At 42.3% G+C, this 17,060-nt stretch overlaps 1 protein-coding gene across 2 annotated transcripts in view; it reads right to left on the bottom strand.

Annotated features, from left to right (window-relative positions):
- LOC142495595 (leucine-rich repeat transmembrane neuronal protein 4-like) overlaps positions 1-17,060 on the bottom strand; it is a 493,265-nt gene that overhangs the window by 253,741 nt on the left and 222,464 nt on the right. The window lies entirely within an intron of this gene.

Consider the following 17,060-nt stretch of genomic DNA (forward strand, 5'->3'; position numbering starts at 1 on the left):
GTAACCTAGTAATATGTTCAACTACAGTATGTGGAATCATTCTTTTAAATGGTATTTTTTGTGATTCCCAATTCGAAAATCTTCCAGTATGCACTTAATATAGACTGGGGAGCACAAAGGCGAGCCCAGTTTAAAAAGATTGGAAAGCACTGGGTTAATGGGTTTACATTATTCCTATCTCTTAAAGCAGGGGTGCTCAAATCCAGACCCAAGACCCCCCCAACAGGTATGGTTTTAAGGATATCCCTGCTTCAGCACAGGTGGCTGTCTATGTCAGTCTTCGACTGAGCTACTGATTGAGCCACCTATGCTGAAGCAGGGATATCTGGAAAACCTGACCTTTTGGGGCGTCTTGAGGACTGTAGTTGAGCACCCCTGTCCTTTCCATGGCACTATTTCCTATTGTTCAAAAGAACTATAGTTTATTTTCTCAGCTTCAGCTGTATTTGTTTCTTTAGAGGTTTATGCCATACATAATAAGCTGCTTTTAATCTGTGTATTTTCTCCCTTTAATAGCTGTGTCTATTTAAGACATCCATTAAAGTCAATAGACTTAATTTAATGGAAGGTTTCCTACTGAACATATTAGATTTTTCGCTTTAAATGAACGCGCTAGACGGGTTAATGGATGTCTTAAATAGATAATGTTATTAATGGGAAAATTGCATAAATTAAAGCTAGGCTTGATATGTTTTAGTGAGAGGGATTTATTTTAATTCTGTCACTTTGTTTCCCTCGTGGAATTAACACAATTAGAACAGTGCCATTTATTTATTTTCCTTCACAGCTAAATGTTTTCATTGCACAGGCCCCTGCACTCTGAAGCATGCCATCTATATTTCCCATTTATTATACGCAACATGGCGTTTTCTACATGGATGAACAATACAAATACAATGGTGTCTATGTATTAACGCACAGAAAGGTTTGTGTTGATGCACTGCACAATTTTGTGACATGTGCTGAAAAAGTGATGCACAAAAATATGATACTTCTAATTATATTCTGTGCATTGGAAAAATCCGCCCTAACTCCTCCTGTTCACATTTTCCAAATCACTAGCTGATGCACATAGGGCAGACGTGGAAACAAGAATGTGAGACACTCGGAGGCACAAGATGAAAATGCCAATTTTGTAATTCATTTGGCCTCCAGTTACTTTGATACATAGACCCAAAGGAATGCTTCTCATCGAACGTACTGTACTGTAATACAATGCAACAAAGTAGGAACAGACGCCCACCCTTAACAGTGTATGGTCTTTTCAGGCACCTCTCATCCCAGTCTCTGTCTAAACGCTGTGTTTAAAACTGCATGCATTGGCTTGAGGATCTGCTTGTGTAATACGAGCTTGAAACAAAAGGTGGCACTGAGTGCTCATTTGCATGTCATTTCCCAGAATCCCTTGCTGCAGTGGAAGCGCTGTATGTTGGGCGATAATGGGGAAAGACAGGGTTGCAGACCTGTCTAAGACATGCAAATGAACATACAGTAATATTTACAGTTGCTATATATATATATATATATATATATATATATATGATATATTTATATTAATTATAAATGTTTGCATATTTCTAGATAGTGGAAGCGAATGATCTATCAATTGATTTGCAATTGAGTAAGGTGTTAATATTAACTAATTGCAAGTACCTTGCGGAGGAGAAAGGTGAGTTGACTAGAGTAGCCATGTGTATTAACCCTTGTTGCATATCTAAGTTAGGTGCTCTCTATTGTGCTGTTGCGTGACCGATGGTATATTGGGACGGTTTGAGGGGAGATATTGTTCATTTGAGGGACATGCTCACCGGTGTGCTGTGCGTCACATTTCCCAGAATCCCTTGCTGCAGTAGAAGCACTGTATACTAGGATATAATGGTGAAAAGCAGGGTTGCACACCTACCTAAGACGTGAATGTGCTCACAAGTGATATTTTAATTTGCTGGAAGCTATAGCACTTTTGTAATACATTATTTAATGTGTGGTTGAAACCTATCCCAGCTTCAAATTGCAAAGCCAGTATAACCAGCCTCACACTGATAAGACCCAAAAGCCACTTTAACTCAAGCTGTGCTGAAAAGTTTTGTAATGCAGCAGGTATAAGTTTATAGGGGTCCATATCAAAATGGATTTGAAGCAAAAGGCAACACTGTGTGTTTATGTCATTTCCAAGAATCCCTTGGTGTAGTGAAAGCAGTGTATACTAGGAGATTATGGTGAGAAGCAGGGTTGCAGACCTGCCTAAGACATGTGAATATGCTCACAAGTGATATTTTCATTATATATATATATATATATATATATATATATATATATATATATATATATTACATACACATATACATACACAAGCTATATATAGATAGATAGATAGATAGATAGATAGATAGATAGATAGATAGATAGATAGATAGATGTAGCCGGGTCACCGCTCATCTCTGTGGCATTTGGGGGACGGCTGCAGGGCGACCAGACCGCTGGGGTGCCGGGCAGATTGGTGGTGCAGGGCCATGTTGGGTCCTCGCGCATGCACATTGAGTGTCTTACGCATGCGCAGAGGGTGCTGAGTTGCCATCGCCATTTTGAAGGTTCGCGCATGCGCAGTAGAAGCCATTCGCAGTACCTAGAGTTGTGGCGGCCATCTTGCCCACGGCTCTGCAAGGGACTACATGTCCCACGAGCCTTAGGGGCACAGCCAAGGATTAGGAGAGGGTCTTTGGCGCGAAAGGAGCGTGTCCTGGCAGTCGGAAGCAGGACAGCAAGGGGTAAGGTAGTGTCACAGGTGCCAGTAACCCTGGGACTAGGCCAGATCTCCCCACAGGTTCCAGATAGGCCCCGACTCACCTCAGCTTGTGGCTGCTGCCGGAAAGGCTCGTCGATAGAGATGCTTCCCCAATAGCACTTAGCTATTTAGTAGTAGTACACCGGTAACAGACGCTGCGCGGCCTTCAGTCTGGGACCAGACCACAGGCAACAATAGACATTCAGGGACACACTTCAGCGGGAGCCTCATCAAGAGGCGGACGCCTTCGCGACAGGACCGACGCGTCGTGGGCTCATTCTGCGGGCCGACGAATCAACCCTCTCCACTTACCCTGATCTGGTCAGAGATCAGGAAGGTACCCACGTGGACCAACAAGTCTCACACAGGGAGTAGCGCTACTCCACATATTCTTTGGGTGGGACTGCCTTACGGAAACCGGGTATTTAGGCGCCTAGGGCGCCCTCTGTACTTTCGGGGAACCACGTCGGGTGTGGGGATATTGTGTGGAGTACTGAGTATTGTGTTGATATGTGTGGTGTAGTAAGGCAGGGCAGTGGGAGTGAGTACCACAATCAGGATCAGGCTGGAGGCATGTGCTGATCAAAAAACATATATATAATCTTTGCCACGATAAGGGTAGCCGCCCTCGCATAATAAAGATGAAGCCCGGCTGGTTTTCCCTAAAACCGTGTGTAATTGGCTATCTATGTAAGCCCATAGGGCCGGTAAAGTGGTGTAACTGTATCTCTTGTAAATCATGTTTCCCTAGTCGCCTCTGTAAGCTCATAGTGGAAATTCAAAAGGCTTTGTTAGAAGTGCAGTTTTTAATTACATAAGTAAACAAATACATTGACACAGAATATGAAGGGCTATGTTAGAAGTAAAGTTTTAATTACAAAAGGAAAACAACTACAATAAGATTTATATCTCTTTATTGAAATCAGTAATTAGTTAGCTATAAACATGTGTAATTAATCAGTAACGTAATAAATAGTGGAGTATTAGCACGTAGCCAACAGGAACCTGATGAAGGAAACTATTTCCGAAACGCATTGTTCCCTGTCAGTACGTGCTCCTTTTTGGACTCTGGAGGCCACCATAGCCCCCATGAGTTCCCCTCATTGCGGTCCTGCTGTCGGACGCGGAAGCAGGAAGGAACTGCGACGGAGCACTCCAGGCGGCTACAGGAGCTGGAGAGAAGTTTATAATATGTAAGTTAAACATTGACTTTGTAATATGTAATAAAGTGTTCATTTTTAATTTTGTGCTTATGTCCATTATCTCCACTGGGACGGTATGAGGAACAAGCCCCATTGAGACACCTCATTTGGCCACATAGCTGATACCTTATACCAGCGGTGCGCAAACTGGGGGGCGCGACCCCCAGGGGGGGCGCGAGACTGCCGACGGGGGGGCGCGGGGTTTACAGAGGCCCCGCGCGCTTCCCGAAGGCACTTAAATTAAGTGCCGGGGGAGCTGCAGGGCCTCTGTAAACCTAACTTACCATGGCTCCGGCGGCTTCCTCCCTGCGTCGCCATGGCAACGCGGCGTCAAAATGACACTGCGAGGTCATGTGACGTCACGTTGCTATGGCAACGTGACGTCATTACGCCGGAGCGCGGGTAGGTTGGGGGGGGCGCGGGAGTGAGAGGACAGCCGGCAGGGGGGCGCAGGGAAAAAAGTTTGCGCCCCCCTGCCTTATACCACTGTTTTGAAGATAGATTGTCTTCTAGAGGGGGCACTAAAGATACCTTTGATGGGAAGGGGCTCACACATGGCTGTGTGAGTATAGCTATATATATTTATTCATTTCAATCCTCTTTCTGAGACGATTGCCCTTGTATTATCTATTTATTTTATCATTTTTTCTTCACTTTTATTGTGTGTTCTAATATATTTTCTCATATATATTTATCATATGTGCTCACCATTCTTTCCACTACAAATACTCATGAGGATCAAGGGATGACCTCTCCAGGTTGAGCTGCAGACCACACTAAGGGCCAGTATAATTGATATTATCTTTTGGCTTTTTATTGTATTATACATATATTTTTTATTCAAGAGGCTATAGCTCTGATCTCTTAGATAGGTCAGAGCTATTGTATTAACATATGTCATATTGATAGGGAGCGCCACTGTTATCTTTCTGCCTCTGTAAACTCATAAGCTTTGAAACTTGTGTGTTGTAGACCCCTTATGTAGACCTATTATGGGAAATAGCTGCAGAACCGAGACTTTGGGAACATGAGTTTAAGGGTGGATATTTGGGGGGAGAAAAGGGTCAACATCATTATAAAATGTCGCTGACCGGAGTTACCATTAGTACTGTAATTGTACCCACAAATCATTCTTGTTGTGCTTGTAAGCGAATGTAACGTGTCCCAGTCTTTACCCTGTGTAAAACTTGCCCCGCCAACCGGGTCTCAGGCCAAGTTTTAGAAACCAAGTTTTAGAGCCCAAGTTCTCATTTTGTATTAAAATGTATTAGAGTGGGTTGTAATGCATTTCTATGGAGGCAAACCCTGTGGTCTTGAACTTTCTCTGAAAGTGGATTGATGAAGCCCCAAATCCTTAGAAAGGATTTTGTAACCCTTTTTGACTTATGAGCATCAATGACTGCTTTTCTGAGGTCCTTATAGATTTATTTTGATCATGTCATGACATATTTCCACACACCTGTATGGTGAAGACCAAACTCACAAAGTTTCTGATCTTTATATACTGTAGGATGGGGCCTCCAAAACTCACACCTGAAGACCCACTTAATTATTTAAACACATGATTCTAATTATTCATTTTTAATTTAGCTGATTCAACCAGGATTTTTCTTACTTTTGCACATACCCTGACTCTTAATTACTCATTGTTTGTCGAATTCATACATGATTTTGTTTCAAAAGACATGCTTTTGGTTAATATAACCCCGATTTGATATTTAAGAAAAGACTATGGAATTCCTGTAATTAGCATTGGGGTTCGCAAACTTTTTCTTGCCTGTGTGTGTGTGTGTATGTATGTGTATGTGTGTGTGTGTATATACATATATATATATATATATGTATATATATACATATATATATACATATATATATATATTATATGTATATATATATGTATATATATATATATATATATATATATATATGTATATATATATATATATATATATATGTATATATATATATATATATATATGTATATGTATATGTATATATATATATATACATATATACATATATATGTATATATATATATATATATGTATATATGTATATATGTATATATATATATGTATATATGTATATATGTATATATATATATATATACATACACATACACAAATCTCTCTCTGTTTCTCTTAGGCTGCGTCCTCACTGGTGCTGAGCGTGCAGTGCGCTCGGCGGTTGCAGTCTTTTCTTCTTGTACGTGTTATGTAGACGTCCTCGCTCACGTGGTGCGCGATCATGTGCGGGCACGCACGCTTTCCCAAGCTTGGCACTTGAGTAGACAAAAAAAAGTGATTTTCAAGCGAGCTCAACACGCCCCCAATGCCCCCCGCTCCTGCTTGCGAAATACACAGGACACCCAGCGCTCATGCTTAGAGAGTTGGTGACGTCACCGCTCTCAAGCATGAGCGCGGTCAGTGCCAACGGGGACGCAGCCTTAGAAGAAGACAGCGCACAGCACACAAATGAGATAAGTTGCAGTCTAAAGTGGCAATGGGGAGGAGGGGGTTAAACTATGCCTAAGAAAGTGCTGCTTAAAGTCCAAGGATTCCACAATGTTTCCTTCCCGAATAATAATTCCCCCCAAAAGATAGGAAAAGAAAAATCAATGGAACAAAAAGTTTGATAAAAACGTAACTTAAAAATTGTAAGCAAAAGCGAACTCACATAGAATCCACTGATGTAATCTAGGGTAAGGAACAAACAGATTGAAGGATGATGTGTGAGACAGGTATGAGCAGTCTCCGCCTGGTAAACAAAATCTCATGTAATAAGTGGAACATAGCATAATACTGATAGAAAAAAAGTGTATTGCGCAGACAAAAACACTTACAAGATACTGCATAAGTAAAAACAAGCAGATACTGGGAACTGCCCAGCACGGTCTCTCACAGCAACTAAGTTAGCTATCACTGTATATGGTACACCAGGATCGCATGGAGAGCGCTCATCTCTGTAGCCAGTTGCTTTCATTCTCAATCTCAGCTGATGACATCACCGGCAGCGGGACGGCGGATGGCTTCTCAGCTGATCAGTTCTTTTGGAATTACGAACCAGTCAAGGGAATTAACCCTACGCGTTTCGCTTCGGAGCTTCTTCAGGAGTGATGTCATATCCTCTGTCACTACCCTTTATATAGCCTGAGCAATTGGGTTTAATTGATACTAAATTGGGTATGGCATAATCCTGGTAATCAACATGGTTTCAAAGAGTGTGATAAATCTAAACACTACATAATAAAAAGAATATAACGACTGTTTTACACTAAATATGAATGAAAATTACAAAATGTAAATTATAGAGAGAAATGATACCTCATAAATGGGTATACAGAGAAAATACTAAGGAACTCTATTAGAGTTAATATCTTATATGGCTCATCAATAAAAATATTATCATTGGGACTATAAAGCTCATTAGAGAGGAGTAGAGAGGAGGAGGTGTAAGAGCTAACAAAGTTAGAAGTGGAATTGCAGTGTTTTATTCAATTCCTATTTTATACCTTATTTCGGAAAAGCTCCCAGATTTATGTCAGCGTTTAGTCCAAGAGGGGTGAGTGTTTTTAAAGCATTGATCCATCTAGTTTCCTGTTTGGAAATGTGGATAACATTTGTAAGCGTGACATTTATCAGACTTTCGACTTCATCGGTTTTTCTTTTCCCTTCCTTTATTGCGCTTAGCTACGTTTTTGGAATATCTTAGATGTTCACTTGGAAAAGATTGTAAACATAGTAACTTAGGCCGGCTGGTGTTCCTATTTCTTTTGCATGTAAAGTGCATTCCATGGTCCATATTTAATATGCTCTGAATACGCCTCCTTTTGCTGGATAAGAGTCCAGCTCTATTGAAATGTATGCAACTAAAAACTTCTCCAGGGTGGGGAAGCGGCTTCCACCATATTGAATAAAGCTCGTATCTCCTGTTAGTGTTGGACAGGGGGCTAGTCCTTCCACCCCTGTGTGAGTAGGGGCCCAACAAGATCCAGCAGAATATCCCCTGTCCCCGCCATGCCAGTCCAACCCTATCTCCTACTTGGTTCTTCCCAAACATAGTTTTTTAGACTACGTCCCACCCTGGAATTTGTTACATGCTCCACTGGCACTGAAAGAGTTAACTCGTTTGCCAGTATTTTATGCAGCAAACAAGGAAAATGGGAACTAGAGAGGAAATGATTAGGTAGATGATGACTCTGTAAATATGCTCAGCACATGAAGACATAAAGTGAGCCGCAGCCGCAGCTGTACCTGGGAAGATAAAAGTAAAGAGGGAGAAGGCAAGGAACAGATGCTGTGCGTGGATCAATCCTACTTCCCTGCCACCTGTTTTCTGATACAATATAATTAAATATAAAAGGTTCCATCCTCAGAGTAAGTGCTCTAGCGTCTAAAATGCCTTTCAGTTGCCTGTGATCCTATCAACAAATCGAGGGGCCACTGATAGCTGTGGAGGGGGCCCAGCGGGTGGACTCCGGCTGGAACTCAGGCCTCACTTTCGCTATTGGGACTCTATCTCGCTGCTGACAGGTACATAACCCCTTCCACATGCTCAACAACATGTAGGGCCCTTCTCCCTTGAACAACAGCGTCAAAGCCCCCGTCTGTTAAACAAGGCACAGCTAAGCCAAGTCTATAGTCCTAGGCTGTCTGCTGCCCTGAACAAATCTATAAACCAGTAAGCAGGTCCTAACACTAGGGCTTTTCTGGATTTTGTTGTATACATTTGGCCACGCTTTGACATTAATAATACGATGTGGTGGTGTACTTAACCCTGTTAAGAAACATGCCTCTGATCCAGCAGTGTGCTAGTTAATTGCACACCAGCAATCAATCAGCTCCACCTGCCTAATCAGAACTGCCAGAAAAAGCCTGTTCTGAGACACAGGAAGAGGATTCCTTAGTCTCACAATTGGGGGCTGAACCAAGGAAGGACAGATGTCTTGAGCTGCAAAGAGACTGCACGCTGACAGCAAGACAAAGGGGACAAGATTCTAAATCTGGATCCTGACATTGCCTTAGCACACAAGGGTTGTGGACCCAAGAGAGCAGAGAAGCCTCCCCTACAGCTACAAGACACAGATAAGACTTTCGTATGAGACTGTTGTATAGCTGTATATATGTATATATATTTGGGCTGGTAAATAGCTTAGCTAGCCACCCAGTTAGAGGGCTGAGCTACATGTGTAGATAGTCTCCAAAGTGGAGATAGGTTTTTGTTTGGCTTATTTTCATATGTTTTCCTATGTTAAAGGGACAGGCGCAATAAAGCCTAATTTTAGTTTCACTTTAAACGGTCTCCATTGCGTACCTCTGCACACGTCTCTTACAGGTGGGTTTTGGGGTTCTGAGCTTGCTGGGATTGTGTGTTTATTCATTTTAATTTTCAACTGGTATAGGTTGTTTAGAGGTTAGTGGCACCTCCTCCAAGGGTTTAAGCCCACCCACCACATTTTTTATGTAGCAGGTTTTTTCATGTTTCTATGTGGACAGACACACTGCTGTCATTCTCCCTCCAGCAGAGATGAATGAGAATTTTCACAGTTAGTATTAGGACCTGCTTACTGGTCATGCCTTGATGTGGCTTGCAGGCTTATAATGCTTTGGCCAAAGGGTTTAACTAAATGACCATTACTCATGAGAATGTTGAAGTATTTCCGTATGTATTTTTGTCACATTGGATGTAGCAGTGGGCTTTTCTGTCTTTTGTTCTGAACAAATCTATCTCAGCTACTTATTGAAACGACTGGAGCTCCTGTCACAAGGGCTCCATAATCCAGCCCATGATCCCCCTATACCTCAGTGGTGTAGTACTGTAATTCACAACATGTCACACAATGGTAATATTCGCACTGTGTGCCTTGACATAGGATAGCATGGGATACCGTGTAACTATAAAAATCTTGTTACGCCAGATTTCTTACATCGGACTCAGATCAATAGCTGCAGGAATTTACGACACTAAATATTCGATACAAAATTTTCGATACAAGGCAAGAGGGGGAAAAAGACAACTACAGACACTTTGTTACCTACCATTATAATGTGTGACTTGTTACTCTTCCTATTTATGCTCCCAAAATGACAACTGGTATACACAGGGCAATGGCTTGATACATTGCATCTCTTGTATTGATACATACGTTGACCTACATTGATGGAACACGATGCAATGTTGTTTTAAGTGATCCAGCAAAAATGTAACCCACTGAAACATTAAAGAAGAAAAGTTACAAATGACCAAATATGTTACCCTGTCCCTCAGTGGCAGCTGTAGCAATGAGATAGAAGGTAAATCTGCCTGGCCAGGTTTGCAGCTGTGTGCAAATACTCTTTATCGGCAGCTCTCAGAGAGTTTGCCAGCCTTTCTGAAGCAGGTGTTAAGCGGGTATTGCTCTGATACAAAAAAAAAGCACAAAAAAAAGCACATTGGCTAAGGGAGGGGGAAGCATGTGTGCATGAGCGTGCATTATGGTATCCCAAGCTGTGCTTATCTGATGGTAGCAATGGTGTAGAAAAATACTGTTTTAATGCGTGCATTATATTTGGGGGAGGGAGCATCCTTATTAGTGCTTGCCTAAGGGCGGCACATAACCTAGGGACGGACCTGGGATCTGTGCTGTGGCAGGGGTTGCAGTACTTGGTTGCCTCACTACTTGTCCTCCTGCCATTAGGGGGGGGTGGAGGGGGTTGGAATGCTTGGGAAAAGGGTTCAAGTCATCCAGAGGGGGTATCTGTGTGCTGGAGGCCGTAGGATCTCTGTGCAGGGGGGCAGGGGATCAAGTATCTAGTTGCTCCACTTCTCCTCCTCCTCCTATTGACTGCCCTGTGCTGCTGCCTCTTCTCATTCCTGCGTAGTCATATTAATGCGGGAAGCAAACCACGTGAGGACACTCCTCCAATGGAAATCATCAGCGACTAATTTAAATTTAAGTCTTAATTTTCCAGTCTTTGCCAGTTTTTGTCGAAAAAACAATGATTGGGAATTCTTAATATGTATGGATATAATATATAAAAATATATATAACAAATATTTGTATCGTTGAACATAGAATAATAATATTCACACATCCGTTCCTAATCTGAATAGCCTATCATTTAATTCTATGGATATTATTAACGAAGATGTGATAGTGCCGATCAGTCACTGTTGCACGGAGACTCTCGTTGACTTTGCAGTTTCATGAATAACCCCTTATACTGTATGTGTGAGATTAGACAAATAAAAAGCATGTGTACAGTATGACAACTTCTGCAGCAGTAGACATGGGGTGCTCCTTGTGTGGAGTGGCTCAGTGAGTAAAGACACAGATTCTGCAACACTGAATCAATGACACTGTGTTTGAATACATATTCTTTGGAATTGGTGACAGCATGATGACCTCATCAAGTGCATATAGTAGTTACAAAATGCTGTTTAGTGAAGAAGATAAGAACGTTCTAAAGACAGAACAAAACTGATGGTCCATAAAATGCTTCCTGGTAAAGGATAGTCGCTAGGAGGATTGAACAAACGAATTCAGAAAACAACATATCGTTCAGGAGGGGGATCAGCTGAATCAACGCTTTATCGATTATGCAATCAGACAGTGGCGTTCTCGTCTTCAGGAGTGAAATTTCAGCAGGAGGAATTTTGAACACACACTTTGAACCATACTATAAAGTAATGTTAGTGTTTCAGATGACATTACAACAGTTTAACACATTTACAAGATGCTGTACGAGGGACAAACACCTATTTTTCGTTTAATGAACATTAACCTACTGCAGTGAATCTGTTTTTTGTCGACATAACGCAGTGACATCAATTTAGTTAACATCAGTTAATTGTTTACATTGTGCTTCTTATATAGTGTTAATCTGCATACAGTAACAGACCTACAACTGTGTTCAGTTTCATGGGAATTAAGAAAGAACTATATAAGATATGATGAAAAACGAAAGGGTCTCTTTTTTCCTGGTCTGTCTGTCTGTCTATCTGTCTGTCTGTGTAACCCTTCTTTGCCCGACCCTGAAAGAGAGTCACATCTAAAGTGTGCTGGAATAGATTGGTGCAGGTGGTTGGTGCTTAGAGTCTCATACCTTTTCTCAGGGTGCTGGCGTCTGGGCTGGTTGGTATTGATAGCAGATGGAAAAAGGGCACCAGGGACTTTATTAAATAACTAGTTACTTTATTGAGACAGACTGGTTTCATACATACTTCTTCCCTGTGTGCTCAGATAGCTTCCTAGGGAGGCACACATGACTTGTCACCTTCCATTACCCTTGGTTATGGGAACATGCAATCTATGGCTCCAGTGCACCTTTTAAGTTACAGTAGCTTCCGGGACTCTGTGTAGGGGTGTAGCTTCTATTGAGGTTCCCATCAACCTGTCAGCCTTACAATTCCCTACCTGTCCATACTATAGCAACCTGGTATGCATAGGTGTAGAGCTGGCGTTAGAGGTGTGACACTTCCCTGGGCCCCTGATCGAGGGATCCCTTATTTGAAGTGTCACACACATCCTTTTCCAAGGAACGATAGCATCATTCTGCATCTTGATTATTCCTGTGGCCTTTCCTTGATAAGGGACACACTTCCTAACACTAAAATAATAAAAGGTGAACATATTTTTGACACACAAAGTTGCACATATAAGACATATCCTTAACACCATACACTTAACACAGTGAGACTCCTCTCCTCTGGTGTCCTCTGGTAGCCTAGGCAACTGGATGCTTCTGATGCTCTTTATACCCCTGTATGATGCCATCATCCTACCCGTGTAACTAGGCAAGATAGAGACCCATAGCCTTTTAGGATTCGTACAGTCAGGTGACTATTCTAGCAGGTTCTGGAACTGAGGAGTGGCCAGACACCTGGCAGGAGCTACTTTAGCTACATGGAGCAAGCTACATAGAATTAGTTACATTTAGCTAGGACCTTTCCTAGACATTAACCTGCTAACTCCCTATTAACCCCTTCTCTTGTTTTTTTTCTGCTCTCCTAACCCCTGTTTTAGCCATATATGCCTTTGTTAATCAGTATTGCTGACCTGAGGAAGAGAGGAGAACTCTCGAAAGCTTGTCCTATAATATCAGTTGTTAGTCCAAATAAAAAAGCTATCACCTAATACTGAAGTACTAATATATATGTACTGCATATACTGTAGTACAAAAAGTCATATGCACCACATATATTAAGTAATCCAACTGTATTCTACGGGACCTTACGCTTTGATAAATCTAGTGCAGTGTGTTTGCTTCAGTTTCACAGTTAGGAGACTGTGATGCTGTACATAAACTCCCATCCGCTTTTTTTTGGAAAATATGTTTTTAAGAAGGAATTCACCTTTGAAAGAGTTTATTAGTGGCAGAACACAATCGCAATCGATCATGACACGAGAATGGGCCAAGGTTTTCCTGGAATGAAAGGTTATGATGTCCAGTGTTATATGACAAGCAGAGCCTAAGGTGGACATTTTAACCAATAAATCATAATTCACAGAAGACAGCTGTTTGTCTTAAATTGTACATAAGCCAAGTTCAGAAATGATATACTTCACTTTAGCTGCTTTGCAAACCAATATATTTCTAACCCAGCTGCTTCCATTGGGGCCATATAGTGTAATGAGTTATATTATTGTGATGGAATAATCATCTAGAGCCTGGTAAATAGGCTGCAGTGTGAACACCAGACACACAGAGAGTGCGACTCAAGTCGATAGAAACTGGGCCCAAGAAGAGGGCTGGTGATCAATCTAAAGGAAAAAGTGTTTTAAAATCCATGCCACGGTGGTGCTAAGAGGTAACAACAAGAATACCCCTACAAATGTAGAACCTCACAAAAAGGCCTCGGCTCAGAAAAAGTACAAGAAAAAAAAATATATCCAAAACAATTACCCGAAAAGTATTCCAATAAATCAGCAACAATTAACAAAGTGGCTACCAAGTTAAAAACACACCGAGGCAGATTCTGTGAAAAGTCAATAGTATATCCCACATGTAATACCTATGTGAAGAATATAAATTGCATAATATATGAAGTATAACAAAGTACAAAAAAATGCATCATGACCAGCTGGTCGCAAAAATTCAAACCTCAATATACTCTAACCCAGGGATGAGCAAACTGGGGGAGCGATAGATTTTTGGGGGGGCCGCAGTTATAGAGGTCCAGCGCTCACCCCCCAGGCATTTAAATTAAATGCCGGGGGGCTGCGCGAGGCCTCTATAAAACCCTTTCCTTCCAGCGACGCGTCACATGGCCCTGCGTGCCATTTGACGCCAGGGCCGAGCAGGGGGGGGGCGAGGCGCCGAGGAGAGCTGGCAGGGGTGCGCACGGGGAAAAGTTTGTGCACCCCTGCTCTAACCCACATGGGAAAAAATACATATGCATTTATAATCATGTTTGCAAACATAACATCAGAAAATGCATTATTGATGAAACAATTGATAGAATATGTATGAGCTCCCTATTTACCACATTACCACCATGTATCAGCAAGTCAGCTGGTGAGAAAGAGTAAAGGGAGTCATTGTCTTCACATAAAGAACACAAAGTGTAGTACCCACAACTCAATAAGACAAGGACTATCTATAGTCCGAAACGCATTGGTGTTTTTTGTTTGTTATTTTGATCCATTAAATTAGCTCCAATTTTTATTGTGGGAACGCACTCTTGTCGTTATTTGCTGATTTGCCAGCACTGGATGTAGTGCTCCTTCATCGTGTACTAGGACATAAGAAGGAAAAGAGAAGACTCACTGCAGAAGGTGTGTCAAGCTGTTGGGCACTGCAGATCCCTCTGGCAACAAAAGGGTTAAAAAGCAACATAAAAAATCGGAAAGGAGGGGGCCAGCTGCTTTACTAAATGCTCCTGTTTAATTTCTTAGACAGGCTGTTTTATTCCTTTTAGAAGAAGAAAATAAAAGATGTTGTGGCATTATATAACATTTCTGCCCTTCCCTGTGATCTGGTGGGTGATGACATTTGGGAAGGCACATTCTCAGCTTTAATGCTATTCAAGGCCTTCTTTAAACAGGGTTAACATAAGCAGTGTCCTTCCAGCTCCAGATAAGCAGTGTCTCACACAGAATTTACTTTTACCTTTTTGGTTGAATGTCCAAACGGCAACATTGATTTAGAAAATATCCCTCAAAAACACAATGTGCTTGACTTACCCATGCCTCGAGCTGGACAACTCCCATTCTCAATAAACACACCATACACCTTCTTGGGAGAAATTAACGGCCACAGCTTTATTTATAACAACAATATAAATATATTACATTTATCCCCAACTAAGGACCCAGCCTGATTGCTCTACCCACATCTACCGGAGCTCGAGGGATTCCCTCATCTAGCCATTCAGTACCTTAGTCTGAATGGCACAGAGCCCCCATATGGAAGGTCATCCCCATTCCAGATGCAACAGCCTAGAACAGTAACGCCGTCCCCAAATTCCATATGGAAAGTCACAACCATTCCGGCTGCATCAACCTGGAATAGTACCCTTCCCCAAATAAACATTTTCAAGGTCTGAGACCTCCCTCGAGAAGGCAATACTGACTGAGTCGCCCCCCCCCCCCCCCCCTCCCAGTAAACATTACTCCCACAACCATCATGGTAATTTAACGAGCCGGTAACTGGTTTTGCAAGCCGCCACCAACCTCACTGCCTTTTCCAGCACGCCTTGCCATGCTAAAATTAGGATATCGTTCCCTGTATCAGATAGGTGAACTTAATCCTCCCTAAATAGGTTTTTAGCCCTCCACTTGCCTTATTGTAATCCCCAGTAACTCCAGCACAAATTCCACCATCGCCTTATTAACTTTCTTCCTCGATCTGTATAATGCTGCGTCATTCCTAGCCCCACAACAACGCAAACTAAGAGGTACCTCTGACCAAACTAGCAAAATATGCTTGAATCTCATTACTAACTATGCTAAGTCACACTGTATTTTCCTCATTAAGTCTAACGATCGGAACAATGTCAAATCCCCTACATGCAGCAAAATTATATAAGGAGGGGGGCCCTACCCCTCTCCCTAATGAATAACTTGGGAAGCTGTTGGTCCAAATACATGCCCCTATTGCCAGCCCACAACATTCTGGCCAAATCTGCAATAATCCTGAACTGGCTTCTTCCTGGCCTACTCTCAGCTTGCATTCCTGTCCAGTGAACATGAATCCCTGCACAGTCAGACTTCCAGTGTCTGGAACACAAATAACACAATCAACCACTGAACATTATTAACAGTTTGTACAGGTTATAAAATAACCCTAAAAAATGCCCTGCTGACCACCTGCCCTACTCCTTAAAAGCTGCCTCCTCTAGGCCCAACTTCACGGCTTCCGATGCCGCCCCAATTCTAAAAGAGTGGGACATGATCATCAAGTCCCCAAGATCCACTAGCTACGCACAGTCTTTTAGAACCTTTACCAACTGAAAATGGGACACTGCAGTCCGATCCTTTTGTATAAAAAGGGAAAGGGAACCACCCTGGGGCCTACACTGCCCGTACTCCACCACTTGCCTTACTGGAACAGATCACGCTGCCCTCTATCCCCCCCAGGTGAACCCATTTGCTTTTACTGCCTGTTCCATTTTTGACCTTCTGATCCTAAACTGCCCTGACCCAGCATTCCACTCTGCGTACTCCCTTTGCAATGTCCCTCCCCCCCCACACACCTTTCTTCGAAGCCCCAAAGAAAGCCAGGCAAAATGCTACCCCAAACAATGTCCTTAGAAAAAACACGCTTTGCCTGGCGCCCATACTATTGTTTCCAGCATTGGTGCCGAAGTCGTTCATGGCCCTATCGAACTTAAATCTCGCCACCTTTTTCCAACTAGCCATTACCCTAAATATCAAACAATCCCTTGTTGCTTCTATTCTTGAGCTGCTTATTTTCTTTTCTTCCACATTTTTTCTTAACCAGGCCCGCTACTCCTCCCACTCCCTGGTGTAAACTGACCACGTAGCCAGGGCTGCCGAAGCCCTCACAAGCTCCATTATTCCCGTACTGCTTCCTGCCACAGCCTCTGTGGGCAGGGATCCCATCCCAGAACCAACTCCCAGAACAATGCAAACT

The sequence above is a fragment of the Ascaphus truei genome, chromosome 5 (genome assembly GCF_040206685.1).
Source record: "Ascaphus truei isolate aAscTru1 chromosome 5, aAscTru1.hap1, whole genome shotgun sequence".
Taxonomy (NCBI): Eukaryota; Metazoa; Chordata; class Amphibia; order Anura; family Ascaphidae; genus Ascaphus; species Ascaphus truei.